The sequence below is a fragment of the Hyla sarda genome, chromosome 6, assembly GCF_029499605.1.
Source record: "Hyla sarda isolate aHylSar1 chromosome 6, aHylSar1.hap1, whole genome shotgun sequence".
Lineage (NCBI taxonomy): Eukaryota > Metazoa > Chordata > Amphibia > Anura > Hylidae > Hyla > Hyla sarda.
Window position 1 is genome coordinate 283,578,891 of NC_079194.1, and position 16,898 is coordinate 283,595,788.

General features: G+C 40.1%; 1 protein-coding gene across 1 annotated transcript in view; it reads right to left on the reverse strand.

The window, feature by feature from the left end:
- Positions 1 to 16,898, reverse strand: part of MUS81 (MUS81 structure-specific endonuclease subunit) — a 123,848-nt gene that overhangs the window by 61,778 nt on the left and 45,172 nt on the right. The window contains exon 4 of the mRNA XM_056527520.1: positions 16,420 to 16,484. The gene's annotated coding sequence lies outside the window, so the exon portion shown is untranslated. The remainder of the gene's footprint in view (positions 1 to 16,419; positions 16,485 to 16,898) is intronic.

Consider the following 16,898-nt stretch of genomic DNA (forward strand, 5'->3'; position numbering starts at 1 on the left):
ATGTTTAATTAATCAGCTCTGGTCTTTGATCTCTAAATATATGAGCTCACCTTTCTGAACAAAGCTCTGGTGAAACACGTTTATCAAAGGGTTAATTTGGTGACTTGCTGGGACTAGTAGTGGATACCCAGAAGCCTGCTGGCTTTAACCCTTGCACCATCACACTCTCTCTAGCGTCTTGGCTGGACCGATAGGATGTGATTGTGACACTATCCATGGCCAGCACCATAAGAAGCCATTGTATGAGAGGGATAGGACAGGGAAAAGGATTGCTACGTATAATGGAGCGTACATGAAAGGAGAAGCTGGGGCTATACATAACACAAGAAGCCTGCCAGGGAGGAAGCAGACATAAAAGGAGACGCAGAGGAATACAGGAATAATGCAGGGGAGTGGGGGCACTAAGACCGCCATAAGATCAATGGGAAGAAAGAGACACAATTAGACATAAGAGGGTCAGGTCAGGACAGCAAACATACAAGGCCGAGATGAAACAAGAGGCAGTAATGTGCTCCTCCTCAGTCTCAGATAAGCCTTTTAGTGTCTGATACCAAATACTATGCCGATATACAGGCTGCTCTACAGAGAGAGATTTACCGTATCTACTTGGTTTTGCCGCCTCCTGAAATACGGGGTTCAAATCACTGAATGCTCAAAGTCTTTGTTGAGATTCTTTGTTGAGATTTTGCCTGAATTACATGAAAGCTGCAGTATGATCAAAATGTGTGAATACATCCTTAGATTGCCATTTTTTGGTTTTCCTACCTAAACCTTGTGGGAGAGGAAAAAGCAACAAATTCGCTCAGGACCCCATAACCCGCCCCTCATATTCCCTCCTCGTATCCCAACCCCATATCCCCTACTCATATCACGTCCTCCTTTCCCAGCCTCATATACCACCCCCTCCTCATATCCTGGTTAGTGTTGCCACCTTTCTTGCAAAAAGATACTGACCATGCTAATTTGCATAATTATATATGCGTGACATCACAGGATACGCAGATGTGGGGGAAATTTTGTCCTATTTTGACCCCCTATAACCTTTTTATTTCTCCTTATACGGGGCTGTATTAGGGCATATTTTTGGCGCACTGATCTGTAGTTTTTAACAGGACCATTTTTGTTTTGATGGGACTTTTTAATCGCTTTTTTTTATTAAATTCAGGAGTTGCAGTTAGTTACTAACTACAACTCCCAGCATGCCCTGATACAGCCTGTGGCTCGGCATTTGCCCCAAACGAAAACTACAACTACCAGCATGTTGGACTATAGTCTCTAGACCTGCTTGCCAGACAGCACAATATTTAAAAGTCCTGGGCAATCTCTGCAGCCTGAGAGTAACAAGATCAGGAAATGTATCGGTAAGGCTAAGTTCACACTACCAAATGTCCGCACTGAGAATTTCCAGAAACTCTGATAAAATTCTGGAAACTGCAGGGCACCGGCATAATATGCCAGCACTAGGACCGTCTCATAGACAGCTATGCATTCCGTGCAGAATCATTCTTTGTACAGACATGTGGAATTTCCGTGCCGGAAACATCAGACACGAAAAATCCGCTGTGTGCATGTCACAGCAGAATCCCGATGAATTCAATTGGGCATCAAGTTTTATCAAAATATCTCCAGCCATGATGATCCTGAAACATACATACTATATATATATATATATATATATATATATATATATATATATATACATATATACACACACACACATACACACACATACATACTACACATATAAATATACATACTATATATATACATACACACAAATACATACTATACATACATATATACATACTATATATATATATATATATACATACACACACATACTATACATATAAATATACATAATATATATATATATATATATATATATATATATATATATATATATATACACACACACACATACATACTACATATACATAAATACTATACATACATACTATACTTATATATACATACATACTGTATACATACAAACATACTATACATATACAGTCATGGCCGTAAATGTTGGCACCCTTGAAATTTTTCTAGGAAATGAAGTATTAGTTTTGCTATACACATGTTTATCCCCTTTGTGTGTATTGGAACTAAATCAAAAAAGGGAGGAAAAAAAGCAAATTGGACATAAACTCCAAAAATGGTCTGGACACAATTATTGGCACCTTTCAAAATTGTGGAAAAATAAGATGCTCCTTTAAACTCACCTGGGGCAAGTAACAGGTGTGGGCAATATAAAAATCACACCTGAAAGCAGATAAAAAGGAGAGAAGTTCACTTAGTCTTTGCATTGTGTGTGTGTGTGCCACACTAAGCATGGACAACAGAAAGAGGAGAAGAGAACTGTCTGAGGACTTGAGAACCAAAATTGTGGAAAAATATCAACAATCTAAAGGTTACAAGTCCATCTCCAGAGATCTAGATTTGCCTTTGTCCACAATGCGCAACATTATCAAGAAGCTTGCAACCCATGGCACTGTAGCTAATCTCCCTGGGCGTGGACGGAAGAGAAAAATTGCTGAAAGGTGTCAACGCAGGATAGTCCGGATGGTGGATAAGCAGCCCCAAACAAGTTCCAAAGATATTCAAGCTGTCCTGCAGGCTCAGGGAGCATCAGTGTCAGTGTGATCTATCCGTCGACATTTACATGAAATGAAACGCTATGAGGAGACCCAGGAAGACCCCACTGCTGACACAGAGACATAAAAAAGCAAGACTACATTTTGCCAAAAGCCAAAATCCTTCTGTGAAAATGTCTTGTGGGCAGATGAGACCAAGATAGAGCTTTTTGGAATGAGGCCTACAAGGAAAAGAACACAGAACGTATTGTGAAATATGGTGGAGGTTCAATCATGTTTTGGGGTTGTTTTGCTGCCTCTGGCACTGGGGGTCTTGAATGTGTACAAGACATCATGAAATCTGAGGATTACCAACGGATTTTGGGTCGCACTGTACAGCCCAGTGTCAGAAAGCTGGGTTTGTATCCGAGATCTTGGGTCCTCCAGCAGGACAATGGGGGTGATTTATCAAAACCTGTCCAGAGGAAAAGTTGCTAAGTTGCCCATAGCAACCAATCAGATCGCTTCTTTCATTTTTCAGAGACCTTTTCAAAAATGAAAGAAGCGATCTGATTGGTTGCTATAGGCAACTCAGCAACTTCTCCTCTGGACAGGTTTTGATAAATCTCCCCCTATGACCCCAAACATATGTCAAAAAGCCCCCAGAAATGGTCGGCAACAAAGCGCTGGAGAGTTCTGAAGTGACAGCAATGAGTCCAGATCTAAATCCCAAGATGGTTATAGGAAGCGATTGATTTCAGTAATTTTTTTTTCCAAAGGGTGTGCAACCAAATATTAAGTTAAGGGTGCCAATAATTTTGACCAGCCAATTTTTGGAGTTTGGTGACATTATGCCCAATTTGCTTTTTTTTCCTCCTTTTTTGGTTTAGTTCCAATACACACAAAGGGGATAAACGTGTGTATAGCAAAACATGTGTTACTGCAATCCTTTCCTGTGAGAAATACTTCATTTTCTAGAAAAACTTCAGGAGTGCCAACATTTACGGCCGTGACTGTACATACTATACATATATATATATATATATATATACATACATATAAATACATACTCTAATGTGGATATGACTGTCGAGGTGGCTACTATTAGATCTGTGCAGCCTTAGAGATATATCAGCCGTGGAAATTTGGTGTAGGTCAGATGGAGGCCAGTAATTAAGAAATGGTGCAGCGGAGGTGTTAGGATAAACAAAGGATAGTAGTATCAAATAGGGGGTAAGCAGTAACAAAGAGATATCCGCACTCACCGCAAAATGCAAGACCGACTGCTCCTACATAGAGATGCCGTGGGATCCGGGAGGTTGACGGTGCATAGTGTTCAGAAGGCGACTACCGGCAATTTCGCGCACTCATCGCTTCGGCCGGACGAAGCAATGAGTGCGCGAAATTGCCGGTAGTCGCCTTCTGAACGCTATGCACCGTCAACCTCCCGGATCCCACGGCATCTCTATGTAGGAGCAGTGCGGATATCTATCTTTGTTACTGCTTACCCCCTATATAAATACATACCCACTGTACATACATACTATACATACATATACATACCCACTATACATACATACTATACTTACATGTATATACATTTACATACATACTATACATACATATACATACTATACATACATATACATACCCACTATACATACATATACATACATATACATACTATACATACATATACATACCCACTATACATACATATACATACTATACATACATATACATACCCACTATACATACATATACATACATATACATACCCACTATACATACATACTATACTTACATGTATATACATTTACATACATACATATACATACTATACATACATATACATACTATACATACATTTACATACATACTATACATACATATACTATACATACATATACATACTATACATACATACACATACATACTATACATACATATACATACTATACATACATGTATATATATACATACATGTATATACATGCTATACATACATGTATATACATACTATACATACATGTATATACATACTATATACATGCATACATACTATATATATACATACATACTATATACATACATACATACTATATACATACATACACACTATATACATACATATACATACATACTATACATACATACACACACATACTATACATACATACTATACATACATACATATACATACTATACACATACATACTATGTACAGACATACTATATACATACTATACATACATACTACATACATACATACATACTATCATACATACATACATACTATAATACATACATACATACTATAATACATATACATACATACATACACATACTATACATACTATATACATACTATACATACATATACATACTATACACATACATACTATGTACATACATACTATATACATACATACTATATACATACATGTATATACATGCTATACATACATACTATATATATATATACATACATGTATATACATACATACTATACATACATACATACTATATACATACATACATACATGTATATACATATACATACATACTATAAATATTACAGCAATACAGACAATGCAACCTGTGATAAATGTTTACTAAAGAAAACTATTATTCAGTTATGATACAAGAATGCTATTTATTAAACACTGGGCATTGATCATAGACATGCCCACAAAATGTAATGCCAAAATAGGAGTTAGTGGGGCAACCCAAGCCTTAGCCACTACATGGGGCAGAACACATAGGGGGAGAGTTATGAATACTGATGTGGCTGAACCCATTTTTTTCCACCATTATTTTTGGTTTTATGAAGGTTACAGGCATCTTATTAATCACATGACCACACTGCTTTGTATTTGTGTTTTGGTAGAACATTTTTACTTTTGTGACTTTATTGATTAGAGAATTTTTTTCCCCCCACTTTAATTTTAGTGACCTTCTTAGTGGATAGTGACATTCAAGTGACATTTAAATGGATGCCTTCGGCAATCTCCGCCTCTGCCATAGCGATGTATTGAGGGGGCGTGTCGGCCGCCGCTTCGTGCGGTGGTCAAAACGCCCCCTTCCCGACGGCTGCCGGGGCCCCGTACAGGAGATCGCGGGGGCCACAGTAGTCGGACCCCAAAAACGTATCCCCTTTCCTTAGGATAGGGGATAAGTTTTTCAGCACTGGACTACCCCTTTAAATAAGACCCCAAGATCTGTAACTTACTAATCTAGTGTTATCACAGATCATACAGGCCTCAGCATGCTTTTGCCTGATTTATCTCTGACAGGAAGTTGTGTAGTTCTTTCATTTTCTATGTGGTGTTGTCTCAGCAGCTTCCAGGCTCCTCCTCCTCTCCCAAGAAAATGCATCATCATCTGTCAGGGAATGCTGTGAGTTGTAGTTCTGCACCAGCTGCAGAGCCACGGAAGCAAATCACTGCTCTATAATGCAGCTGACCCAAAACTAGTACAACTCCCAGCATGCCCTGACACGGCCTATGGCTCTGCAGCTGATCCAAACCAAAAGTAAGACTTGCTGCATGATGCACTATATAGTAGTATAGTATAAGTTATAGTGCAACATGCTGGGAGTTGTAGTTTTAGGTCAGGTGTAGAACCATTGGCCGTGACAAAGCATACTGGGAGTTGTAGTCAGTTATAACTAACTGAAACTCTTAGCATGCCCTGACACAGCCTATGGCTCTGCAGCTAACCCAAACTACAACTCCCAGCATGTTGAACTATATAATAGTTCAGTATAGTTTATAGTTCAACATGCTGGGAGTTGTAGTTTTGGGTAAGCTGCAGAGTCATAGGCCGTATCAGGGCATGGGAGATGTAATTAGTTAGTAATAACTGCAACTCCCAGCATGCCCTGACAAAGCCTATGACTCTGCAGCGGACCCAAAAATAAAGCACATCCTTCATTTTCAGCCCAAAATTTTTATTTTGTTGCACCACAGATATATGGTTGTGTATGACAAAAAAAATTATCAAGGAAACATGGATTTGGTTATGAAGCAATTCCCTAATATTTAGTGTGATAGAATCCTTTCTGAGTTTTGGCGGAGCCCCAGATGAGAAGCGATCGCTCCGCTCAGTTATGTGTCAGCTTAGAAGTGTGCCGTCCTTGCTTCAAGAATAGAGGACAATGAGGAGGCGAGAGCTCAGACAGCCTCACCTGTTTTCTCTACTCTGACAGGAAGCGTGACTCAAGACCAAATGCGGCAAGCGATTTCCTAGCCGTGATACTCACATCCTGTCAGAAGACTCACGAAGAATATTCAGCATCGTCAACGTCTTCAGATGACAAGTGACTACTGTAGTATCCTATGGAATAACCTGTGCACATATATATATATATATATATATATATATATATATATATACGTATAGCGTACGCTTCAGGTTGGTAAAGAAACCCATAACAATTACAGTAAAACATCCTTCCTCTTTTATTAAAAGATCACGCAAGCACACGGCTGATACTTCTCACTTTTATATGCAGCTATATTGATTTTTTTATTATTATTATTATTGTGTTATAATTATTAAAGGGGTTATCCAGGAAAAAAGTTTTATATATATATATATATATATATATATATATATATATATATATATATCTCAACTGGCTCCAGAAAGTTAAACAGATTTGTAAATGACTTCTATTAAAAAATCTTAATTCTTTCAGTACTTATGAGCTTCTGAAGTTAAGGTTGTTCTTTTCTGTCTAAGTGCTCTCTGATGACAAGTGTCTCGGGAAACGCCCAGTTTAGAAGAGGTTTGCTATGGGGATTTGCTTCTAAACTTGCCCTTCCCGAGACACGTGTCATCAGAGAGCACTTAGACAGAAAAGAACAACCTTAACTTCAGAAGCTCATAAGTACTGAAAGGATTAAGATTTTTTTTAATAGAAGTCATTTACAAATCTGTTTAACTTTCTGGAGCCAGTTGATATATTAAAAAAAAAAAAAGGTTTTTCCTGGAATACCCCTTTAAAGTGAACCTGTCCCCTGTCTTCCCTGATACTTGACAGAGGTGTTTAAAAGGGGTACTCAGGTGAAAACTTTTTCTTTAATCAACTGGTCCCAGAAAGTTAAACAGATTTGTAAATTACTTCTATTAAAAAAATCTTAATCCTTCCAGTACTTATTTGCTGCTGAATTCTACAGAGGAAATTCTTTTCTTTTTGGAACAGAGAGCTCTCTGTTGACATCATGACCACAGTGCTCTCTGCTGACATCTCTGTCCATTTTAAGAACTGTCCATAGTAGGAGAAAATCCCCATAGCAAACATATGCTGCTCTGGACAGTTCCTAAAATGGACAGAGATGTCAGCAGAGAGCACTGTGCTAGGGATGTCAGCAGAGAGCTCTGTGTTCCAAAAAGAAAAGCATTTCCTCCGTAGCATTCAGCAGCTCATAAGTACTGGAAGGATTAAGATTTTTTTTCATAGAAGTAATTTTCAAATCTGTTTAACTTTCTGGCACCAGTTGATAAAAAAAATAAATACATTTCTACCGGAGTACCCCTTTAAAGGGAACCTATCCAATGTTATAGAGCATGAAGAGCTGAGCAGATTAATATATAGCAGTGGTCTCCAAACTGTGGACATCCAGCTGTTGCAAAACTACAACTCCCAGCATGCCCGGACAGCCGTTGGCTGTCCGGGCATGCTGGGAGTTGTAGTTTTACAGCAGCTGGGAGACATACTGTCTGGAAAACACTGCCATAAGGGAGTACGTTGTGATGAAGTTATTGTCAAGGGACGCTGTGGACCCCTAGCTGTTGCAAAACTACAACTCCCAGAATACCCGGACAACCGTTAGTGTCCCTTGACAATAAACTGATCACAACATGTCCCCCTATTGAGACCCCAGATCAGTGACCTGGGAGCAGTAAGTGTTCTATTTGCCTGTAGCGCCACCACAGGTGAAATGACACAGTACACACACAGACAAACACACAAACACCTCGGCGAGGGTGAACCCCTTTGTCATGAACATGCACATGGCATCATCTGACTATTCATACACAGGAGTCCTATCATTACTTAACTAAAGGGTGGAGGATCCCCGACCAGGGTGGAGCAAAAGGGCAGATCTAGGCACAGTAATAATAATAAAAAAAAAAAAAAACTAACATTTTGCATGGACAGTGTGCGTGCCATCCAGCTGTCCCAGTTTCCTGAAGAGCTCTAATATAGCTGCTTTTCCCCGATAGATATACTCTTTAGAAGATTGGGAAAGCAAGGAAACTACTGTAAAAAAAAGAAAATAGCAGCAGCACACTTGGTCAACAAAATGGAGGCTCTTAGCGCACTTTTTGATCAAAACGTGTCCCCCCATCCACCACGCGGAGGTGGCCTTATATCGGAAGGAAACTACTGTGTGCTCCCCAGCTTTTCCAGTCTCCTGAAGTGCTCCAATATAGCTGCTTTACTCAACAAATATTCTCTTATGCAGACTGGGAAAGCTGAGTGTCAGGTAGTATTAGGGATCGACCGATTTTTTTAGGGCTGATACCGATACTCTGTGGAGGTTAGGGCCCATAGCCGATAACTTATACCGGAATATCGGTATAAGTTATCGGCTATTTATTCCCGCGGTGCGGTGGTGGTGGGTTCGGGGCATTATCGGATTATCGGCAAGGTAATTGCCGATACCGATAACGTCCAAAATCGTGAATATCGGCCGATAATATCGGCCAAATCGATCGATCCCTAGGTAGTACACAGGCTCACGATCTTGTTAAATTTTATAATCCTCCCAGTTCACTGCCCCCATCATGATAATCCACCCCCTGCCTTTATTTTATTATTTTTTTGTTTTCTACCTTGATATTGCTCTGTATTTTCTGCTCAGTCTCAGTCAGATTCACAGACTGGGAAGGGCTGTTCCCCAGCAGGCGTGACATCATCTGAAGCCATACAGGGGAGAACTTCCTCCCTCACTCTGCTACACACAGCCCAGAGCAGTTCAGTGTGAGATGAGCTCTGATTGGCTAAGGCTGCATGCCCACATTCCTCCCAACCCCCCCCCCAGACTGCACTTCCTGATTTTGGACTTCTGCCAGGCCAGCAGGAGTCCAAAGTCTGTGCAAAAGGTGGGGGTAAATGTGCTCTGGACAAGTAGGGAGACACCTAGTGGCAGCTTTTTAAAACACAAATAAAACATAGAAAAATTCATTTTTGTTAATCAAAGTACTTTAGAAAGATTTTTTTATATCCCATAAGGAGTGCAATAGCAAACATTAATTTTAATGAGTGCGCCCATTTAAGCTTTCCTTTTCTCCTGAAGTGATTAATCCCGTCTGGTGAAGCAGCCGTATACATCATTGTTCCCGGTACAACACCGGGTGCTCAGCTACTACCTATTATAAAGGCTGCGGAATCTTTATTGAATGTAATATAATGATTTTAGTATGTTAAATGTGACCTCCTCCTGTACCAGGTTATGATAGGTGCATTTACATGGAGAGAGCTGGAAGCAGCCAATACTCCGACATCCACCCCTGAAGCTCTGCAATAGGCGTTTACATGGGTGCAGACTTCCAGTAGTTATTGGGCAGGGACTTTCTATTAAAGAACTGGTTGTAATATCATATACAACCCACTAGCTGCACAGTAAAGAACAGCAACAAACTAAAAGTATAGGGTCTCTTTGTAAGCTATGGGATCATGTATATTTGCAATAGATGGCATTAAAGGGGTACTCCGGTGGAAAACTTTTTTTTTTTTAAATCAACTGGTGCCAGAAAGTTAAACAGATTTGTAAATTACTTCTATTAAAAAATCTTAATCCTTTCAGTACTTATGAGCTTCTTCCAGTAATTATTAGCTGCTGAATACTACAGAGGAAATTCTTTTCTTTTTGGAACACAGAGCACAGTGCTCTCTGCTGACATCTCTGTCCAGAGTAGGAGAAAATCCCCATAGCAAACATATGCTGCTCTGGACAGTTCCTAAAATGGACAGAGATGTCAGCAGAGAGCACTGTGCTCGTGATGTTAGCAGAGAGCTCTGTGTTCATAAAAAGAAAATAATTTCCTCTGTAGTATTCAGCAGCTAATAAGCACTGGAAGGGTTAAGATTTTTTAATAGAAGTCATTTACAAATCTGATTTAAAAAAAATAATTATTATTTAAAAATAAAAGTTTTTCACCGGAGTACCCCTTTAATTTACACACACACACATATATATATATATATACATATATATTATATGTGTGTGTGTGCGTAAATATATGTATATATATGTCTTTATTTTTTTATAATGATCAGTATTTGACCTTTCGAGGTAAACAAAGTGTACAAACAGCAATACAATACTACTCTCAGTTTAAAGAACTTTGACCTGTAGCCGGACAAGACTCAACACAAAAGGAATACAAAGGAAGAAGAAAGGTAGCGCTGACACCTGGGAGACGACAAGAATTCTTCACGCCCTGGGCATGAGCAGCGAAAGCTACATTCCAAACACACCCTATCTCCTCCTGCAATGACTGGATACACACCCTACCTGGAGTCCTGCGTCACTGTGCAGGTACGTGCAAGGCAGGGAGGGCAAAGGGCAGCAGCAGTCTGCGGAGCAATACCAACCGACTATGCCAGGGCAATTGTACCCACAATATACTAATATACTGCCTTTTATTGGCTTGTCTTTCCTACATCTAATAGATTTTCCAACCAGTGTGTCCTCAGCTGCTGCAAAACTACAACTCCCAGCATGCCCTGGGGGTACATTAGTTGGAAAACACTGAGATAGGTAGAAACATAGAAAATTGTCGGCAGAAAAAGAAACACATGGTCCATCTAGACGATGTTGCAAAACTTCAACTCCCAGCATTCCCCGCAGCCGTTAGTCTGGGCATGTCCAGGCATGCTGGGAATTGAAGTTTTGCAACATTGGAGGGCCGCAAGTTTGAGACCCCTGATCTAGACATATTTTTTGCAACAATTTTTGTCTGTAATCTGCGAATAAATGCATACAATTTTTTTTTTTATATTTGTGCTCATTTTATTGCCTATTATGGATAAAAATCAGAACGTAAAAATCGCCAATTTTTCCACTGCTTGAACCTGCTCTTATGTTATTTCCTTTTTTTATGTTAGGATAAATATAGGTAGATAGATATTAGATAGATAGATGTAAGATAGATAGATATGAGATAGATAGATAGATATTAGATAGATAGATGTGAGATAGATAGATATGAGATAGATAGATAGATATGAGATAGATAGATAGATATATATGAGATAGATAGATAGATAGATAGATATGAGATAGATAGATATGAGATAGATAGATAGATAGATAGATATGAGATAGATAGATAGATAGATATGAGATAGATAGATATGAGATGAGATATCCATAGACCACCATTTACCCAAAGAAGGCCAAGAGTGTGCCATTTTGACCATTTGGAACATATGTGTAAAGGGTTTGCTGAATGGAAGATTGAGGATATATAGGACCAGTGATGTCCAAACTGTGGCCCTCCAAATGTTGCAAAACTACAAATTCTAGCACGCCCAGACTGCGATCAGATGTTTAGGCATGCTGGAGGCATTCTGGGAGATGTAGTTTTGCAACGTCAGGAGGGCCACAGTTTGGACATGCCTGATATATACACTATGGGGGAGATTTATCAAAACCGGTCCAGAGGAAAACTTGCTGAGTTGCCCATAGCAACCAATCAGATCGCTTCTTTCATTTTTGGGCAAATTTTCCTCTGCACAGGTTTTGATATATCTCCTCCTATATCTATCAGGGATGTCCCGATACCATTTTTTTAAAGACAGAGTACAATTACCGATACTTTTTTTAGTACTCACCAAAACCATTTACCAATACTTTTTTTCAATGTGACTTTTTTTTTATTGGAAAAAGGGGTGTTTTTTAGAGGAAGAGCTTTTTTTATTAAAATTGTTTGAAAAGGGGGGCGATTCAAACTTTTATTGGGGAAGGGGTTAATTCCCTTATTATTTATTTATTTTTACACATTTTTCACAATTTTTTCATAGGAGACTTTTACATGCAATATTCAGATTGCATACACTAATCAATGATATCCCATAGCATAACATTGATCAGTGTTATGGGCGCTCCCTTACTAATGCCTGCCATGGCTGACCGCAGTGTCAGGTGGCACAGAGCACAGTGAGGGACCTCCAGCCGTCCTCTCAGCTGTTAGGGACACCGCGATTTCACCGCAGTGATCCCAATCAGCACCCCCCGAGCTAACCGGCAGTTCATTTCAGGACTTTCAGACACCACGATCAACTTTCATTGCGGCGTCTAAAGGTTAATGCCAGATATCACCGTGATCAATGATGTTCGGCATTAGCCACAAGTCCCGGCTTTGAGTTGTGCTCAGCTGCTGAGTGCACTGCATTGTTCGATAGCGTGCACAGGGTACCTCCGTAATACCTGCCGGCAGGCATCGCATTAGGTATCAGGAACATTTGAACAAGTCGCGCAAATGTCCAGTATTGGTCCAGTATCATCCCTACTATGCTACTCCATCAGCGGTATATGTCAGAAGGAGTCCCCCATATGCAGCGTGAACCGACAATACTTGGTCATGGTGAAATATGGCAACCATGGAGGCAAAAAGGCAAAATAAAAAATAATAAACATATAAAAATCTATACGGAATATATAAAACTCAACGTGTGTGTATGTATATATATATATATGTATGTATGTATGTATGTGTGTATGTTTCACAAAAACTTCCAAAACAGCAAAAGATATTAACATGAAACGTGGCCACATGTTACTTATATGTCAACAACAAACATAGGATAGGTGATTTAACCCTTACTCACCCCCATTTGCCAGGGGCGTGGTTTATGTTTAAAGTCCCATACAAGTCAATGGAAATATATGTTACTGCATAACTTCCAAACAGCTGGAGATATTTCGATAATACTTGGTCACATGTTACTTATATGTCCACTTAAAATATAGGACAGTTAATTTAACCCTTAAAGGAGTACTCTAGTGCAGAGTATTCCTGCTCCGTTCTGCCCGGGCTGCAAAATAAATGAACCATCACTCACCTCCTTGGGTTCCCGCGGAGCGCCACTACAGCTGTTCGGTCCTCCGGTGCATCTCCTTCATACTTCCGGGTGTAACGAAGCGTCATATGGCGCTCAGCCTATCGCCGGCAGCCGCGATGTTCAGCCTCGGCCGGCGATAGGCTGAGCCCCATGTGATGCTTCGTTACACCCGGAAGTATGAAGGAGATGCACCGGAGGACCGAACAGCTGTAGTGGCGCTCCGCGGGAACCCAGGGAGGTGAGTAAGGGTTCATTTTCCATTATTTTGCAGCCCGGGCAGAACGGAGCAGGAATACTCTGCACTAGAGTACTCCTTTAACTACCCCCATTTGTGAGGGTCGGGGTTTTTGTTTAAAGTCCCATGCAAATCAATGGGAAATGTATCTTCCCCCATAACTTCTGTACAGCTGGAGATATTTCAATACCTGGTACACATATTACGGGTCGGGATATGAGGATGGGATGGGAGGTCGAGATAGGAGGCCGGGATAGGAGGACAGGATATGAGGGGGAGATATGAGGTCGGGATAGCAGGTAGGGATAGGAGGATGAGATAGGAGGATGGGATATGAGGATGAGATAGGAGGACGGGATATGAGGATGAGATAGGAGGTCTGGATAGGAGGTGGAAATATGAGGACGGGAAAGGAGAACAGGAAAGGAGGTCGGGATAGGAGGAAAGGATAGGAGGTCGGGATTGGAGGTCGAGATAGGAGATCGGGATAGGAGGTCAAGATAGGAGGACGGGATAGGAGGTCAGGATAGGAGGTTGGGATATGGGGTTGGGATATGACAAGAATATATGAGGACTGGATATGAAGTCAAAAGCTTCCTCCTTTGTTTATTTTCCTCCCCAACAGGGATTAGGAAGGAAAAACCGAGCAACGCCGGGTACTCAGCTAGTAATAAATAAATTAAGAAAAATTGAAGACAGATACTGATTTATAGACTCCTGAAGGATGATCTGACTTGGATGATGCTACGGCCTTTTCAAAAGGGAGTGGGAGCAGAACCTTGGTCATTGATAAGGCCGACACTGTGGTACCACCTCTTGTTATGAAAACTAGAAGAATGGTCAGAACTCTGGCAACTGAAATTTGGATGTGGATAAGTGCAAGATAATGCACCTGGGGCGTAAACCCAAGGATAGAATATAGAATATTTGACACAGTCCGGACCTCAGTATCTGAGGAAAGGGGTTTAGGAGTAATTATTTCAGAAGACTTAAAGGTAGGAAGACAATGTAATAGAGCAGCAGGAATGCTTGGATGTATAGGGAGAGGTATAAGCAGTAGAGAGAAGTGCTCATGCCGCTGTACAGAACACTGGTGAGACCTCACTTGGAGTATTGTGCGCAGTACTGGAGGCCGGATCTCCAGAAGGATATAGATACTCTAGAGAGAGTTCAGAGAAGATACTAAATAATACATGGAAAGGTTAAAGGACTTTAAACTTACCAGGAAAGGTTAAAGGACTTTAAAGTGTTACTCTGCTCCCCAGTCTCCGGAACATTGAGTTCCGAATGCTGTGTGCAGGCTTCCGTGTTCATGCCTGCCCCCTCATGATAACCAGTCCTGCCCCCTCAATTCAAGTCTATGGGAGGGGGCGTGACGGCCATTGCGCCCCCTTCCCATAGACTTTTATTGAGGGGGCTGGACGTGATGTCACAAGGGGCCGGGCGTTAACACGGAAGCCTGCACAGAGCGTTCGGAACTCAATGTTCCGGACGTTGGGGAGCGGAGTAACCCTTTAACATATATAGCTTGGAAGAAAGAAGAGACAAGGAATATGATAGAGACTTTTAAATACATAAATAGAATCAATACGGTAAAGGGGGAGAAGAGAATTAAAAGAAGAAAAACTACCACAAGAGGACATAGTTTTAAATTAGAGGGGCAAAGCTTTAAAAGTAATATCAGGAAGTATTACTTTACTGAGAGAGTAGTGGATGCATGGAATAGCCTTCCTGCAGAAGTGGCCGCTGCAAATACAGTGAAGGAGTTTAAATATGCATGGGGTAAGCATAAGGATATCCTTCATATAAAATAGGGATAGGTATAAGGCTATCCTTCATATAAGATAGGGATAGGCATAAGGCTATCCTTCATATAAGATAGGGATAGGCATAAGGCTATCCTTCATATAAGATAGGGATAGGTATAAGGCTATCAATATAAGATAGGGATAGGCATAAGGCCATCCTTCATATAAGATAGGTATAAGGCTATGCTTCATATAAGATAGGGATAGGTATAAGGCTATGCTTCATATAAGATAGGGATAGACATAAGGCTATCCTTCATATACGATAGGAATAGGCATTAGGCTATCCTTCATATAAGATAGGCATAAGGCTATGCTTTATATAAGATAGGAATAGACATAAGGCTATCCTTCATATAAGATAGCAATAGGCATAAGGCTATCCTTCATATAAGATAGGGATAGGCATAAGGCTATCGTTCATATAGGATAGGGATAGACATAAGGCTATCCTTCATATAAGATAGGGATAGGCATAAGGCTATCCTTCATATAAGATAGGGATAGGCATAAGGCTATCCTTCATATAAGATAGGGCCAGGGACTATTGATAGTATTCAGATTATTGGGCAGACTAGATGCGCCGAATGGTTCTTATCTGCCGACACATTCTATGTTTCTGTGTGTCCATTGGCCTGCCACCAAAAACGGGATGCTGACATCTACTGTAACGCAGGGCAGCAGATGGCCTTCATTTTAATGGCTGAACAGACTCACCATTCGTGCTTTATGAGCTTTTTTTCAACACATTCCAAACCGCAGTCTTCTGCGTCTGGATCCGTCTAACAAGAGGAGGAAACGCATTAGCCTAAAAAAAACAACATTCAAATACATGTACAGGAAATAAAATACGAGACTCTGTCAATACGGTACAAAACCCTCTGATTTGCCCAATCAATTACGGTATCTTCTCAATTTCTGCCTCACGTTGGCATTGCAATAGTAATGTGGTTATATACTTCCATATTTGGTGTGACAGCCCTGAAATACAACAATTGTGAAATAAAGTTCTCTCTTTCTTCTCCTCCAAGATTTTTCTCTGTTGAGTTAGGGCCCCCAAGCCATGTCTTAAAAAGGAATGTGTCATTAGAATATCCGAAATTAATTAAATCAAGTTTTTATGTTAAAAAAAAAAAAATAATATATATATATATATATATATATATATATATATATATATATATATTAAAAAATAT